Genomic DNA, 18,095 nt, shown 5'->3' with positions numbered 1-18,095 from the left:
ATATGTAGTGCCAAAGATAAGCCGGCAATGAGGGCCTCATATTCAGCCTCATTGTTGGATGCTTGGAAGCCGAATCGAAGAGCATACTCAATGGTGGTCTGGTCAGGGGCGATCAAAACAAGTCCGGCTCCACTGCCCTGTTGATTAGAAGACCCATCAACATATAAAGACCAGATTGGGCGATCCGGCCTGATTGCCGGAGTAGAAGAAGTTGGTGGATCGGTGGTCGTCACAATGGCGGAGGAGGCCCAGCCTCGGGTAGGAATGTAGATTCTGAAATGAAGTCTGCAATGGCTTGTCCCTTGATTGCGGGCCGTGGGCGGTAGGAAATGTCAAATTCGCTCAGCTCAATGGACCATTTGATAAGTCGGCCAGAGACCTCAGGCCGCTGCAATACTTGCCTAAGTGGTTGATTGGTGAAGACCACGATAGGATGAGCCTGGAAGTATGGGCGGAGGCGCCGGGTTGATGTGACCAAGGCAAGGGCTAATTTTTCTATCTCTGGATATCTGGTCTTAGCATCTTGCAGGGCCTTGCTAGTATAGTACACCGGGTGCTCAACCCTATTCTCAAGTCGAATTAGGACTGAGCTGGTGGCTGTCAGGGAAACGGACAAGTAGAGGAGTAGCTCTTCCCCTGGCTCGGGTTTAGAAAGTAGAGGTGATTTGCCCATGTACTCTTTAGATCTTGGAAGGCCTTCTCACACTCCGGAGTCCAGTCAATGTATTTTGTCCGAGCCTTAAGGGTTTTGAAGAATGGGGCGCAACAGTCGGTGGCCTTGGATATGAATCGTGTCAAGGCGGCGACCCTGCCCGTTAGGCTCTGCACTTCCTTCTGAGTCCTGGGAGATTGCATATCGATCAAGGCTTTGATTTTTTTAGGGTTGGCCTCGATCCCCCTTTGGCTCACCATGAAGCCAAGGAATTTTCCTGAAAATACGCCGAACGTGCACTTGGCAGGGTTTAGGCGCATTTGGTACTTCTTGAGCACGGAAAACATCTCAGAAAGTTTGTGGACGTGGTCCTCCGCCCGGACACTCTTGACAAGCATGTCGTCCACATAGACCTCCATGGACTTACCAATGTATTCTGAAAAAATGGAGTTGACCAAACGCTGGTAGGTGGCCCCGACATTTTTGAGTCCGAAAGGCATGACTTTGTAACAATATAGGCCCCTGTCAGTGATGAAGGCCGTATTGTCCTGGTCGGAGCTGTGCATAAGGATTTGGTTATAGCCGGAGTAGGCGTCCATGAAACTAAGGAGTGCATGGCCTGCTGTGGCATCGACCAGTTGGTCAATTCGAGGAAGAGGAAAACTATCCTTGGGGCAGGCCTTGTTGAGGTCAGTGAAGTCGACGCACATCCGCCACTTGCCATTTGATTTTTTGACCATCACAACATTGGCCAGCCAATCCGGGTAGGAAACCTCGCGGATGAAACCAATTTTCTGTAACTTGTCGACTTCTTCCTTCATAGCAGCATAGATTTCGGGCTTGTACTGCCTGCGCTTTTGGCGGACGGGGCGGTGCCGCGGATTAAGACTTAGGCGATGGGAGATCACCTCCGGAGAGATCCCAGGCATGTCATTATAGGACCAGGCAAAGACTTCAGCATTGGCACGAAGGAAGTTGATGAGGTCGTCTCGGAGGGCAATACTGAGCTGAGTTCCGACCCGGACCGTAGGCAGGTGAGATGAGAACTTCTTCCACATGACTGTCATCTGGTTGGGCGATAGCTCTGAAAGATGAATCACGAGGATCTTCGGGAGGATCCGGGGTAGGGCAGGTGGGGGAGACAGAAACAGCCATAGAGGGCATGGCCTCTTTCTTCTTCTTGACGGAAGTCGTATAGCAGGACCTGGCTGACACCTGGTTGCCTTTGACTACCCCCGTGCCACATGGGGTCGGGAACTTGATCAAAAGCAAGTGAGTGGAAATCATAACCTTCAGTTGGTTAAGGGCTGGTCGTCCCAGGATGACGTTGTACGCTGTGGGGCAGTCGACTACCAAAAACTGAGTGGTTGTGGTAGCGGAGGAAGGATACCTCCCAAGGATGAGTGGAAGGTAGATCCCACCAAGAGGGGTGACCATATCGCCCGAAAAGCTAAGTAAAGGAGCGACCGACCGGTCAAGCCTCTCCTGGTCAATCCCAAGAGCTGTGAAGGCGGAGGCGAAGAGGATGTTGACGGAGCTACCACAATCGACAAGGATCCGTGCCACGTCGAAATTAGCTATGGTGGCCTCAATGACCAAAGGGTCATCGTGTGGAAAGATTAAATCGCGTTCCTCTTCCTCAGCAAAGGAAATGGGCGACCACCCGAGTTTAGGAGTCTTTTTGCCACGGTGGAGGTCTACAGCCATAACGCCGGAGCATTGCTGAGCACTTCGGGCGTATTCCTTCCTAGCCCTGTTGGAGTTGCCAGCGAGGGTCGGGCCCCCACAGATGGTATTGACCCGCCCCCGTCGTTGTCCTTCGGTCTTGGCCTTCTCGGTGGCCTCCTTGTCTATAAAACCATCCAACTTTCCTTCCTGTACCAAAGTTTCTATTGCCTCCTTAACGGCTCTGCATGCCTCGGTGTCATGGCCATGGTCATTATGATAAAGGCAAAAGAAGTTCTTGTTGGCCCGGTACCGTGTTTGTGGTGGGCGGGGCGGGAGCTTAGGAAGTATGTCCTTGATCTGAGGATACAGTTCTGTATAAGTAACAGTGAGAATTGTATAGACTTTGAACCTGGAGGCGTAGGATGTCTGATAAGTTTCTTCCCTTCGTTGCCCGCCACCTCTACCATCACCAAGTTGTTTCTTGGTGAACTTATTGAACTTTTTCCCGGACCCCCCATACTGGTTACCCGAGTAGGGCTTGGGCTGGGGTGGCACTATGATGGCCTGGTCGGTACTTGGGCGATCCATGGTGGGCGGTTTCTTCCCATATGTTTTGAATTCAGCAGTAGCATAGGCAATGGCCTCTTGCATGAGTTCTTTGTAGGTGCGCGGATTGCGGCGGTTGAGTTCAAACAAGAAGTCCCCCTCTAGGAGACCACCCTTGAAGGCGGCGAAGGCTACCTTCTCATCACAGTCGCGACACCGAGATCGCTCTAGCTGAAATCGAGTAATGTATTCCCGGAGGGATTCCCTGCTGCCCTGTCGGACTCGAGTCAGGTCATCCGTGGTGTAGATTCTATCGGTCTGGATGATATACTGGCCTAGGAAGAGCTCTCGGAGCTCGTTGAAGCAATCAACCGAGCCCGGAGGAAGTTGGTAGAACCAGTCCCTTGCACTGCCAGAGAGGGTGGAAGGGAAGATTCGACACTTCGTAATGTCATCAGCATCTTTAGATTCCAGAGCGGACCGGAAACTCATGAGGTGGTCATATGGGTCTTCCTTCCCTGTGTATGGAGTGATTTTGGGAGGTCGGACGTCGCCAACCGGAGGAGTGGATAGGATGCGAGCTGTGAAAGGTCCAGGCAGCTCCCTTGTTTCTAAAGATGGGTGCCCACCACGACTTCCCCCCTCCACTCTCCTCAGGCGTTCGCTGATGTCCATGAGGAGTTGTTGGAGTTGGTCTGGTGGAAGAGAGCCGCTGTTACCGGAATCAGCGACTTGTTCACTTGTGAAAGTGTCACTTTCTGCGCGGCGCCCAGCCGAGAGGACCTGCTCTTCTCCCCGTCGTCGCTTGGGACGGGGAGCCTGCTCCTCCTCCAAGTCTCGGGGACGCGGGTTGGATCGCCCCTGCTCCTCATCCAAGTCTCTGGGACGCGGGTTGGATTCGCCCCAGTTCGTCCGCCGCTCTTCTCGCCGAGAGCGGTTGTCGTCGAGCAGATGACGACAGTCCCGATAAATGTGGAATTCTTCAGAGCGGGTAGGATGCTCGCCAGATCGGGCCCGGCCGACCGGGTGAATAAGTCTCTTTTGGAAACCTGGGGGTGGATGGCTACCCTTGCCCTACATCCAATTGGCGGGGAACATTTTGGTCCCTTCGGGGGGGATCCCTCATCTCACCACTCCGGAGAGTGGTGTGTTCGTCCCTGTCATGGGGGTTCCTCCTCTCACCACTCCGGGGAGTGGTATGTTCTTCCCTGTCGCGGAGGAGTCGCTCATAAAGCTGTGTTGCACCTTTTTGGAGGTCGAGCTGTTCCTGGGTTCGTTGGAGCTGAGCCTCCAATCGCTGGATGTACTCCTCCTGATCAGATTCGGCAGTCTTCTTACCTCGCTTGTCAACCAGCGGGGTGTTGTCGACTTGGTCGAGGATAGGACCTCCGTCAGACATTGTGAGGGTTGGTAGCTCGGAAGCTAGGAAGCTCGGAAGCTAGGGAGCTCGGAAGCTCGGGAGCTCGGAAGCTCTGAAGGTTTTTGCACCTCAACTGAGGGTAGAGAATTCAATGGGGAAAAGTTGTAACTTTCCCACAGACGGCGCCAAACTGTTGATGCTCAAAAATGGTAGAGCAGTCAACGTCGAGTCGAACCACGTAGGCCCGTTGACCCACCACTGAGTGGATGACACGTCGAAGTGGGGCAGGAACGGGTAGCTGGGTCCGACTGGTGAGTAATGAGAGAGAATGATATCCAAAGCACCCTGCGCAAGTACACAAAAGTGAGCGGGAAGGGCACCGGTGTGGTGCCGGCCAAAGCTCCTCCGACGCTCAAGTCAGTGTTCAGAGAGATCTGAGAGCAGAGTGAGTGAATAGTATAATAATGATTTCAGTTGTTCTTTTGTGACAAGAAGGTACCTCTTTTATAGTACCTTTGGAAGAGTGTCAACCAATCCGGTGACGACACGTGTCCTTTGTGGTGACTGGCACTGTAGGAGCGCTACGTGGCACCGGTCTCGAGGATCCGAGTGAGTTGACACGGGTCGGGGGCCCGGGAGGCTTGAGCTTGGGAGGCCGGAGCCTAAGAGGCCGGGGCCCAGGGGGCCGGAGCCTATGAGGCCGGAGCCTAGTAGATCATGGGCTAGGAGCCCAAGAAGGGCTTAGTCTTTTGGGTCTAGGCCCAAACAGCATGGTGTTAGGCCTTGTGTGACTTGTCGTTATGCCGAGATGATTAGTCATACGAACAAGCATCCAGATCATCTACTTAAAGTTGTTGTATTAGATCATCGATTTTTGCATCAATACTATATATAAGTCATGTTTCTTCGAATATTTTCTGTAAATGGAATTGTTTTGATCTAAGTATATGACATATTATGTTGATAGACAGTTAATCTAACATTACATATTTAAATAATAATTAATTTAATTAATTATCTAAATTGTTACTCTGACATTTTAATATATTACACTGTGTGGTGAAAGAATATTTCTTAACTCCAAGATGTTGGAGGAGTTGGTTTGGAGGTGTAACTGTAAATTCAGGTATTCGAGTTTGAGTTTCTAGTTCAACCCTTGGAGCCAGGCAGCAAGGGAAGTAAAATCTCTTTTGAATTTCTTAGGTTCGGTGTGGATTGTCTGCTTTTGACCGGCCCAAAAGATTATTCTGGTGCACGAAAGCTAACCTAGGACACCCTCGGTTACCAAAAAAAAGAACATTTCTCATGTATGTATCCATATATGAGAAAAACTTCAGTGGGGCGGTTTCCTGCCACCCCATCTTGCTGAGTGGCACAACCTCCCACTCAAAACTTGACGTATGTTCAATTTTAATAATAATTTTTAATTTTCTTTTCTCTTGTTTTATCACTAAATAAAAAACTAAGAAAAATAAGAAAAAATCAAGAACTGCCCACGCCACCTATAACAACGTCCTCGGCGTCCCCCACCACTGGTGCCAACCATCCTCCCCCGCCCCTCTCTCTCTCTTTCTCTCTCTCCCGTCCTCACTAATTTTATAATTTGAAACTTTCTCTTAAACTTTGCATCCATGAAAGATTCCAAGCGAACACCAAAGTTTGGGTGGAAACCTTGTAATTGAATTCTTTAATTCTTATAAACTTTCTTCAATTCTCAGTAATCCCCCAACTTGTTGAGATTTGAGAAATTAGCAAAGAAAATCAAAGAGAGAGGAAGGGAATATTTTTGTAAAATACTGGAGCTCACGCCATAGCTCTGGAGCAGTATATTCATATATATATATATATATCCATCAGTACAATGAATGTGGGCTTTTAGCCATTGCAACAAAATTGTGGAGGAGAGCCTATAACCTCCACCTCACCAAAGAAGCAATGCCCTATAAGACACTGCCATCTGTCCAATTGACAGCTATATTCACTAACAGCTTAATTAAAAACTATTCTATACATTTAAGAAACTAATTCATACCAAAACTGAATTAGGACATTAGTTAGGAGCCTTAATTCTAACACCCCCTTCTAAGGCCCTAACTGATATAACTCCCAGCTTGTCCCTCAAGTAGCAGAAACGATCCTTAGCCAATGCTTTTGTGAAGATGTCAACAAGTTGTTCTTCACTCTTGCAGTACAACAGCTCAATTGTCCCCTCTTGAATTGCATCACGAATAAAGTGAAATTTCCTTTTGATATGCTTGGACCTTTGGTGGAAGACAGGATTTTTTGCCATTGCTATTGCAGAGGTGTTGTCACATAACAAAGCAGTAGGTTCCAGTTATTCTTCCCCAAAGTCCTGTAGAACAAACCTCAACCAAACAGCTTGAGCGGTGGCTTTTGAGGCACTCATGTACTCAGCCTCAGCTGTTGAGAGAGCCACACTCTGCTGTTTCACTGATGCCCAAGAGAAAACCCCACTGCCAAAAGAGAAAGTATAGCCTGAGGTGGATTTCATGTAATCTTCATCCCTTCCCCAGTCACTATCACAATAACCAATCAAAACTGCAAAACTACCCTTCTCATATCTGATTCCATAGTCTATTGTTCTCTGTATGTATCTGAGAACTCTCCTGGAAGTACCATAGTGTTTAGAGGTAGGACAATGCATAAATCTAGCCAACAAACTAGCAGCATACATTATGTCTGGTCTAGTAGCTGTTAGATACAGTAGGCTGCCCACCATTTTCCTATACAATTCTTCATCTGCAGGTGCACTTCCATCCTCCTTTTTCAGTTTATCAGTTGCAGCTAAGGGAGTAGTTACTGGATTGCAGTTCTTCAGCCCAAACTTCTCTAATAAGCACAATGCATATTTCTTTTGGTGCACAAAAATACCCCCTTCTTGCTGAATAACCCACATGCCAAGAAAATGATATAGCAAGCCTAGATCAGTCATCTCGTATTTCATCATCATTTCCTTCTTAAATTCTTCTATCATCTTCTCACAGCTTCCTGTATAGATAATGTCATCAACATAGATTGACACTATCAGAGTTCCTTGGTCCCCTTTGTTTTTCACATACAGGGTAGCCTCACTTGGGCTCTTCTCGAAACCACACTGACTCAAGTAGAAGTCAATGTTTCCATACCAGGCCCTTGGGGCTTGCTTCAGCCCATAAAGAGCTTTTCTCAACCTGTACACTTTACTCTCTTCACCTTTCACAATAAAACCTTCTGGCTGGTCAACATAGACTTCTTCTTCTAGAATTACATTTAGAAAAGCAGACTTAACATCAAGTTGAAAAAGTTTCCAGCCCCTTTGAGCAGCCAAAGCAATCAAGGTTCGAATTGTGTCAAGCCTTGCCACATGGGCAAAGGTCTCATTGAAGTCTACCCCTGGTTTTTGAGTGTAGCCTTTAGCTACCAGCCTTGCTTTGTGTTTCTGGATAGTGCCATCAAGGTTCAGCTTAGTCTTGAAGATCCATTTGACCCCCACAATAGGTTTCTCACTTGGTCTGCTAACCAACTCCCAAGTTTGATTTTTCTCTATCATTGCAATCCTTCCTCCATTGCCTTTTGCCAAGCCTGATCAGCAGCAGCTTCTCTGAAGTTTTCTGGTTTGATGACACTCACCATACATTGTGCAAAAACATCATTTAGATCTCTCCATTTTCTGGGAGTGAAGTCATAGGTTTCTGACAACTTTATGCCTCCTTCAAATTCAGTTGCAGGTGAAACAGTCCTTTGTCTTCCATTTTCATTTGGAGCTATCACACTTTGTGAGTTTGAGTCAGTCAAGTCTTCATTTAGCCTATGACTGGAACATGGAGTAGACAGAAAAGGAGTTGCAGGCACATCTTCTATTTCAGTAGTAGATTCATCTTGTTTGTTGTTCCAAGGAGCATTCACATACAGTGTTTGCCTAGTTTCCCAGTTCCACATTGCATCCTCATCAAATATAACACTTCTTGAAACAACCACCTTGTCGCTTCTCAAGTCAAAGACCCTATAGCCTTTCTCCCTTGTTCCATATCCTACAAATACACCTTGTTGTCCAGTTTCATCCAATTTCTGTCTCAATTGTGCTGGAATGTGAAAGTAGCAAATTGAGCCAAATACCCTTAAGTGCTTTACTCCAGGTTTCCTTCCACTAAACTCTTCGAATGAGGTTTTATTTTCCAAGGCATGTGTAGGGCATCTGTTAAGGAGATACACAGCTGTGTTAACAGCTTCACCCCAAAACCTTTGAGGCATCTTCTTCTCCAAAAGCATAGTTCTAGCCATTTCCATTATGGTTCTGTTCTTCCTCTCAGCAACACCATTTTGCTGAGAAGAATAGGCCACTGTTAACTGCTTTTCAATTCCAAAAGTTTCACAAAACCTCTCAAATTCATGTGATGTATACTCTCCACCCCTGTCACTCCTTAGTTTCTTCAATTTGTAGCCACTTTGCAGTTCCACCATGGCTTTGAATTTCTTGAATATAGAGAACACATCAGACTTGAGTCTAAGGAAATAAACCCAACACATCCTTGTCTTGTCATCAATAAATGTAAGGAAATACCTATTACCTCCAAGGGTTTCAACCATGGGACCACAGACATCTGTGTGTACTAAATCCAGTGGATTTTTCAGCCCTTCTCACCTTGGTTCTATCAAAAACTTCCCTGTGTGATTTTCCAGTGGCATACCTTTCACACACATGAGCATACTCCATGAGACTTGGCAGACCATACACCATTTCTTTCTCTTGAAGTAGCCTTAAGCTATCAAGGTTCAAATGGCCAAACCGCCTATGCCACTTCCAAGATGAGTCAGCACAAGTAGCCTTCTTAGCCATAATTGGATTCACATTCTCAAATGTAAAAGGAAAACATCGATTCCCTTTCATTTGAATGGTGGCAATAGGTTCTTGGAGTGTTTTGTCTTCATATATCATGCTGTAAAATCACCAAATACAATCCAATATCCATGCTCCACAATCTGTCCTACACTCAGAAGGTTCTCATCTAGCCCTGGCACCACCATCACTTCTGGTATATATCTTGTGCCCCTTTTGGTCTCCACGACAAGAGTACCCTTTTCCAGCTGATTGCACAAGTTCTCTTGTCCCCATTTTAATTTTGCACCTCACATTCCTATCGATGTTGATAAGCAAGTCTTCACAGCTGGTCATGTGGTTGCTACAACCACTGTCCAGATACCACACATCATTACTCCTCTGCACAGAAGCAACATGACAAGCATAAAACATTGTAGTTGTCTCTTGTGTTTGATTGGCATAATTAGCAACTGGACCCTTCTTGTTTGGCTGATGACAATCCTTCATAACATGACCAAACTTATCGCAATTATAACACTTAACTTTTCCTTTAAACCAGCATTCACCAAGATGAGATTTATCACAGATTTTGCATCTTTGTTTCCCTGTGTCAGCACCATTTCCTTGCTTCATTGTATTCTGAGGTTTCGATTCCCATTTCCTAGTTTTTCCCTTCCAGTTCTTCTGCCTCTTCTTTACACCATCAGGAGTGAACACTCTATTTTGTGTAGACTGAGTTTTGGGAGAAAAACTCATGCTAGCAAGTGCCCTTTCAAAGTCCATAGCATCCTCCTCATGTCTTATTAACCTCAGTTCATAACTCTTCAGAGAACTAGCAACCTCATGCACTGATACAGTGCGCAAATCCACAATTCTTTCAATTATCACACACATCGGGTCATACACTTTGGTCAGGCTAATTAAAACTTTCTGAACCATTCTCTCATTTGTTAAATTTTCACCATATTTTTCCATTTGATTTGTTAAATCAAAAAATCTGGAGAAATATGCAGGTAGAGTTTCATTTTCCCTCATTCTCATATACTCAAATTCACGACGTAGACCATGTAATTTTGCTAACCTTGCCTGTTCATCCCCATGGTATTCTTCCTGGAGTAGATCCCAAGCTCCCTTCGCAGTGATTTGATTCACAATTCGAGGAAAGATTTCCTTTGTGACTGCTCCTTGGATGATGCCCAGTGCTTTGGCGTCTTTCATGAGTAGCCCCTCCATGACGGCATCGACCTCTTCTTCATCGTCAACGCCAACTGGTTCTCCTTCCTTTTTTGTTTTCTTTTTCTTTGATTCTGGAACAATAATCCCTTTCTCTACAAGTTTCCAGATCCCATGAGACTTGAAAATTGTAATCATCCTTACCTTCCAGAACTCATACTCTGTTCCATCAAAGATGGGAGCCCGTAGCTCACCACCTGATTCTCCCATTGCAGAAACAAGATGTTTCTTCTTTAAATTTCTCTCAAGGATTCACACAGAAGCAACACCCAGCTCAGATTGAACCTAGCTGCTCTGATACCATGTTGAGATTTGAGAAATTAGCAAAGAAAATCAAAGAGAGAGGAAGGGAATATTTTTGTAAAATGCTGGAGCTCACACCGTAGCTCTGGAGCAGTATATTCATATATATATATATATATCCATCAGTACAATGAATGTGGGCTTTTAGCCATCGCAACATAATTGTGGAGGAGAGCCTATAACCTCCACCTCACCAAAGAAGCAATGCCCTATAAGACACTGCCATCTGTCCAATTGACAGCTATATTCACTAACAGCTTAATTAAAAACTATTCTATACATTTAAGAAACTAATTCATACCAAAACTGAATTAGGACATTAGTTAGGAGCCTTAATTCTAACACAACCTATTGCTATTGAATCTTTTTTTTTTGGCTACTGAATCCTGTAAATTTTTTTGGTAAAACCTTGGAGTTGGAACGTTCAATCAAATTCAGGTATGTTGTATTTGAGACACAAACATATTTTACTTTTCCCTTTGGACACTTTCTTTGTGATTATCTCTGAAACCAAACGTCCAATAATGGCTGATCAGCTCACCGACAACCAGATCTCCGAGTTCAAGGAGGCTTTCATTTTCTTCGACAAGGACGGCGATGGCTGCATTACTACCAAGGAGCTTGGGACTGTCATGCTTTCACTTGGGCAGAACCCAACTGAAGCAGAGTTCAGAATATGATTAATGAGGTTGATGCTGATGGGAATGGTACCATTGATTTCCCAGAGTTCCTTAACCTGATGACCCAGAAGGTGAAGGACACTGATAAGTCAGTGACGGTGCTGCAGATGAGTAAAGGTGGATCCGTGGATGAGAGGGGTTGTTGATTTTTTTTTTCTTTACAGTTTGTTAGTTTTTTATTTATTAGTAAAACAAGAGAAAAGAAATTTAAAATTATTATTAAAATTGAACATAGGGCAAGTTTTGAGTGGGAGGTTGTGCCACTCAACAAGATGAGTTGGCAGGCAACCTCCCCACCGAAGTTTTACTCATCCATATATACCATCGCTTGTTATATCTATTATCTAATGTATAATATATATATAGGTCTTTTTCATTGAAAGATTTCTTATTTAAGGTTAAATAAGAGATCTCTTGTAGAGCTTATTTTATATTGTATTTTAATGATCGGAATCATCTACATTTTAGGTCTCCATTGAAAGATCATCCTTGCAAAAAATTAGCTAAATCGGAATCATTTACCCATTTGTTTAAATGGCCATTATTTCAAGTATTTATCGAAAATATTTTGTTCGTCTATTTATTTGATCGAAATTAGATACGTTAATAATTTTCGATTTGTCTAAATTTTTGCAAGAATGATCTTTGAATATTGACCTAAAAAATAGACAGTTCGGATCATTAATATACTATATGGAGTGGGCCTCATGAGGGAGCATCGAGTGCTCGGTACTGCACTCGATCATTGTTAAAAACATGCTACCGAGTGCTCAGCGGCATGTTCGCACGTCCATTCGTCCGCACCTGATCGAATCTGTATATTATATATATATATATACAGTAATGATCACTCGCTTACCATAGAGCGGAAAATTTCCGCTCACCTAACCACCCATCAACGAATTTCAATGATCGGAACCGTCCATATTTTAGAGCTTCATTCAAAGATCATCCTAGCAAAAACTCAGCCAAATCGAAAATTGTTTAGCCACTATATTATTGTCAACATTATTTCAACATTATCTGACGAACTATATTTGTCTGCAAAGTTTGGAGGACCAAACAATTATCGATTTGGCAAATTTTTTACAGGGACAACCCTTAAGGATGGACCTAAAAAATGGACGGTCCTGATCATTGAATTTCCATCATTGTGGTGAGCGTGGTTAGATGAGCGGGGAATTCCCTACTCTAGGTGAGCGAGTGATCATTTATATATATATATATATATATAATTAAGGTTGAAGTGTTTTTTTTTCTTTGCATAGTAGGTGTTGGACTTTTGGGAGTATGATGAGGGATGGTGTTGTTGACTTGGAATTGTGTTTTTAACCTTATTTGTTGTTTCCACTCTCTAGGATTAGCTTGTCTGCACTAGCTTTATCTTTATATAGTTTATTACTATCTACTGCCAAACAAGTGAACAACTTAATTTTTTAACATTCATTTATCTATATCTATATCTGTTTGCTAGGTGAAATTTTTAAAATACAAAAATTGTCCACCCTTTATTAAAATGTCAATCTAACAAGTATTATCAATAGAGGGTAAAATGGTGAAATAAATAAGGCCAATTATAAATAAATCAATAAATATTTTTAATATTACAAATTAGTCAATAAACTTTTTCATAATTTCATTTTAGTCACCATTGACCAAAATGAAAAAAGATAAATTACAATAAATCAATAAACATACATTATTATGCAATTTAAAATTTGTATTAGGTTTATATTTGATTGCTCTGCCCAAAACCCGAGACCTAAACCTTAATTCTAAACCCAAAACTCTATATATATATACCTTAAACCTCATTTTTATACCCTAAATCAAATCAAGGGTAACGTCGTAATTTTACACCCATGAGTAATGAAAAAAGAAAGAAAAGGACAAATAGGTATTTTTCAACGCACCAAAATACATGACATCATCAAGTGGATTGGGTTTATTGACTAAAGTGGGATAAAATTTCAAACCTGTTGACCTTTATGGGAAAAGAAACTCCACATTGACTATTATGTAATATTGAAATGTTTTATTAATTTAAATGTAATTTTCTAAAATAAATAACTAATTAAAAAATTGAAAAACTAAAAAGAAAGGAAAATGAGAACATATATGCTCCTAAAAAAGAGGAACAATGAACTACATATTTTTGTTTTTTTGTTTTTAAAAGGAACCCACGTACTAACCATTATTAATTATCCATATAATTTTTTATTATATCTGAATCATTTAATTTGCATGTAAAAAGCTAAGGACAAAGAACTGGTGTTGGACCTGACAAACTGGTTGTGTTTTGTGGATTCGGATTAAACAAAAACCCAAAAAACAAAAAAAACCAAAATAGGTGAGCATTTTAGACATCAACATTTGTGTCCCAAATCTGGGCCTTGACAATCTCGTCGATGTGGATGCTGCGAGTGGCGAACTCGACGCCGATGGTTCACTTTGAATTGAGGCTGAGGGTCGAGACTCGAGAGGGAGAAATCGCAAAGAAACTTTGAAGGTTGAACTCGATGGAGGCTGAGGGTCGAGAGGGAGAGATCGCAGAGAGAGAGAAAGAGTGATTGCAAAGATTTGAGAGACAGAGAGGGTGAGATGAGGTGAGGCGCGAGTGAAGCACACAGGGAGAGAGAGGATTGAGCGGCGAGTCCATCGCCTCCCTCTTTTTCGGCATCGGCCACTAGACTGGTTGAGGGAGGGAAAAAGAGAAGAGAAGGGGAAATATGAAAATGAGAAATGAGGGGATGTGTGCATGGGTTGATTGGTTGATTGGTTGGGGAATAAAGGGAAAATAAAAAAATACTTAGAGAATAGAGAAAAATGTCAAGTTTGCCATTTTCTTAACGAGTGAAATGAGTTACCCTTGAATTCACCCGACACGACCCGTTATCTTAACGGGTCACTAATGGGTGACATTAATATCAAACCGGCCCGATAACCTCGAACCCAAACCCTTAAATTTGCTTGTCGTTTTGTGTTGTGTTAACGGGTCATGTATGTTTTTGCCAGGTCTAGCTGGTGCCAAGTGCCAAATTGGTGAAGCTAGCTCGTATCAATCAAGGAACATAGGATCAAAGTTTCAAGATACGTATATTACATTACATTGAGCCCGTGTGGACCCTTGAATGGTGACACTTTTTTGGATTAATTTGGGAGACTTCCATTCAGGTCCTTTAATTTTATATTTTACTGAAGAAAGTCTTATGGCTATTAGAATTCTAAATAAACTCCAATAATATTGTAACTATTCCATGTTACATAATATTGGTCCACTAATTTTTATTCTTTTCACGTATACCAGGCGTTGAGCGCTCGGCGACCATTACTGAGTGTTCAGCAGTGCATTTTTACTTCTTTTTCGAGCCCTCGATACTGGTTTATTGGCTTTATATTAGGTTTTAACTCTTGGATTCCCAGAGTAAACATATAATATGCAGCCTCCACAAACCACATGTCTCATAAGTCCGCCGAGTGTTTGGTAATGCATTTTTGCTTCTTCTTCGAACCTTCAATACTGATTTGTCAACTTTACATTAGGTTTTAACTCTGAGATTTTGGGCACAAACCACATTCTACACCTTAGGAGAGTATGGAATGAAGCCGTACCTATACCCTCAAAAAATAAAAAATTATGACATATTTATTTGACGTGGCAGTGGTTAAAGGACTTTATTTAGAAAGAAAAAAAGTTTTATTTAGAAAAAAAAATGTATAAGGTTTTAGTCCCAATAAAAAATGTAATAAGGACTAAACTCTAATTTTTTGATTTTTTTACTTAATGACAATAATTGACTTCCAATAACTGCTTTTGTCTACGCTTCCAAAAATACTTGACTAACAGCAGAAACTTATCCATAGTGTATTCCACAAGATTAAGATCCCCAGGTAAACGTCATATCTTGATATTTATAATTTTCTGTAGGAAATGTGATCCTTGTGCTTTCATTTTTGTTTAATTTTTTATCTTTTTTATTTGTAGTTATTCAATCTATTGACTTCAAGCACAAAATCGTCAAACAACTAAAGGGGCATCGGTCAGATAATCTCCAGCTCATCATATTCATAATTCATATTTCTGCTTTGTCTGAAAAATGTGTGCTAAGAGATTGAGTGGTGTTTTTAGTTTATGAGCTTTCAGGTTAATTCTTCACAGGTTTTATTTGCGCACAACATTTTCGTTTTCAATTTTCAATTTTTATTTTTAATAAAAGATAGAGACATAAAAAAATTGAGAGAATGAGAAGAAAGAATAGATATGAAGAGGATAAATTGTATATGGAATGATGCATAAGATGAAAACTAAAAACTAGTCCAAAAACTGTTTCAAATCATTTTATTTTTTTGGGTAATAAAAATAATTTTTTTTTTCCTGTTTTTGTTTTATGCACTGTCTTTCATTTATTCCTTGTATCTCTGATATCTCATCCCCCTCCCTCCTTTGTCTTCTTCCATATATGTTGTCTCTAGGGGTGGGCATGGTCCAGTCCAATTCTGTTCTCCCCCCAAACCGTGCACTGGACTGTGGAGGTTATCCATTCCGGTCCGGTGCTGAGAATTGTACATTTTGCACCAGAACTGGACCAAATTGAACTGTAACAGTTTCAATTTGGTCAGGTGCACTGTTTGGGGCTGGACCAAAAATTGCACTGCACCAAGCCACCAAACAGATTCACAATCACAATTCACAACCCCAAATCAACCAAAAAATGAAGAAACAAACCATTGTAAAATTCGACACTAAACACCATTTGATTGAATACATACATCCTAGAGAAAAATTTCTAATGAAAAACAAAAACCAAATTGGATTTGACAATAACAATCATTTGACTTTATTGTAAAATCAGTAAATCCCTAACCCCTAACCCAAAATCAGTAAATCTCTAACCTCAAATCAAACCCTAAATCCCCAAATCAAACCCCTAACACAAAATCAATAATATTGTAATAGAGTGAGAGACGAGAGATGAGAGTCTGCGACTATGTGAAAATGGCGGTTCTCACAGACCCATAGCTCATGGATCGAACCTCTTTTTGTCTTCCTCCAAAATTGAGATCGAGAGGCGCTGAGAGAGTGAGAGATCGAGAGCTAGATTGAGAGGCGCTGAGAGAGTGAGAGATCGAGAGAGGAAGATCGCCACGGCGACGGCGACGGGAAGAGAGGAAGATGGCGAGGGCGACTCGGCGAATCGGCGACGGACACAGGGTTAGGGGATTTGAGTCTGCTGTCGGTGAGAGGAAGATAGTGACGGCATAGGGAAGATCGCGACGGCGTGAGTGAGGTGAGTCTGCTGTCTACATCACTGCATGACTGCGTGAATGTTTGAGTGAGGTGAGTCGGGGGTTTGAGTGACTGCTTCGTGAGGGTTTGAGAGTTGAGACTTTGAAGTCTTTGAGTCAAAGTGTCAAACTGAAACACAGTTTGACTGTTTGAGTTTGCGTTTGTGACTTAAGTCACTTAGATTTTTTACGGTTTTGTGTAATTAAATTGGGGTTTCAATTGTGGTTATATAGTTATACTTATATAGTTAATTAGTTATATATGTTATATATTTATTACTTATATATGTATAGAGTAATTAATATAATTTATGGTATATGGTTATAGTTGACTATGAGTCTAATTGGGGTTTCAATTGGGTTTAGACTTTATATACTTATATAGTTATACATGTTATATACTTATTACTTATATATAATATATGTATAGGGTAATTAACTAATTAATATAGTTTAGGGTATATAGTTATAATTTTATTAGGGTATAGGGTTATAGTTGACTATGAGTCTAACTGGGGTTTCAATTGGGTTTATATACTTATATAATTATATATGTTATATACTTATATACTTATTACTTATATATAATATATGTATAGAGTAATTAACTAATTAATATAGTTTAGGGTATATGGTTATAATGTATTAGGATATCAGGTTATAGTTGACTATGAGTCTAATTGGGTTTCAATTGGGTTTATATACTTATATAGTTATATATGTTATATACTTATATACTTATTACTTATATATAATATATGTATAGAGTAATTAACTAATTAATATAGTTTAGGGTATATAGTTATAATTTTATTAGGGTATAGGGTTATAGTTGACTATGAGTCTAATTGGGGTTTCAATTGGGTTTATATACTTATATACTTATTACTTATATATAATATATGTGTAGAGTAATTAACTAATTAATATAGTTTAGGGTATATGGTTATAATGTATTAGGATATAGGGTTATAGTTGACTATGAGTCTAATTAGGGTTTCAATTGGGTATATAGTTATATATGTTATATACTTATATATAATATATGTATAGAGTAATTAACTAATTAATATAGTTTAGGGTATATAGTTATAATTTTATTAGGGTATAGGGTTATAGTTGACTATGAGTCTAATTGGGTTTATATACTTATATAATTATATATACTTATACAGGGCCCTTCCAATAAGGGATCCCTCATTTAAATGAGGGATCACCCTGTGTGGCCCACACGGATCGTTTTGTGTTAATCCGAACCGTCCATTTTTTATATCTCCATTGATAGATCATCCCTGCAAAAAATCAGCCAAATCGGAAATCGTTTACCCGTTCGTTTAAGTGGTCAAAGTTTAAAACAAATGGACAAACAACAAATTCCTCTATAAACACCTAACTTTGACCGCTTAATCGAACGGGTAAACGATTACCGATTTGGCTGATTTTTTCCAGAGATGATCTATCAATGAAGATGTAAAAAATGGACGGTTCGGATTAACACAAAACGACCTGTGTGGGCCTCACAAGGTGATCCCTCATTTAACACTAAAT

At 41.4% G+C, this 18,095-nt stretch overlaps 1 pseudogene; it reads left to right on the top strand.

The window, feature by feature from the left end:
* Nucleotides 1-11,073: 11,073 nt before the first annotated feature.
* Nucleotides 11,074-18,095, top strand: part of LOC147273035 (calmodulin-like) — a 76,038-nt pseudogene continuing 69,016 nt past the window's right edge.

This window comes from Dryas octopetala, chromosome 9 (assembly GCF_963921425.1).
Source record: "Dryas octopetala chromosome 9, drDryOcto1.1, whole genome shotgun sequence".
Taxonomy (NCBI): domain Eukaryota; kingdom Viridiplantae; phylum Streptophyta; class Magnoliopsida; order Rosales; family Rosaceae; genus Dryas; species Dryas octopetala.
This window is presented reverse-complemented; position numbering and strand designations above follow the sequence as displayed.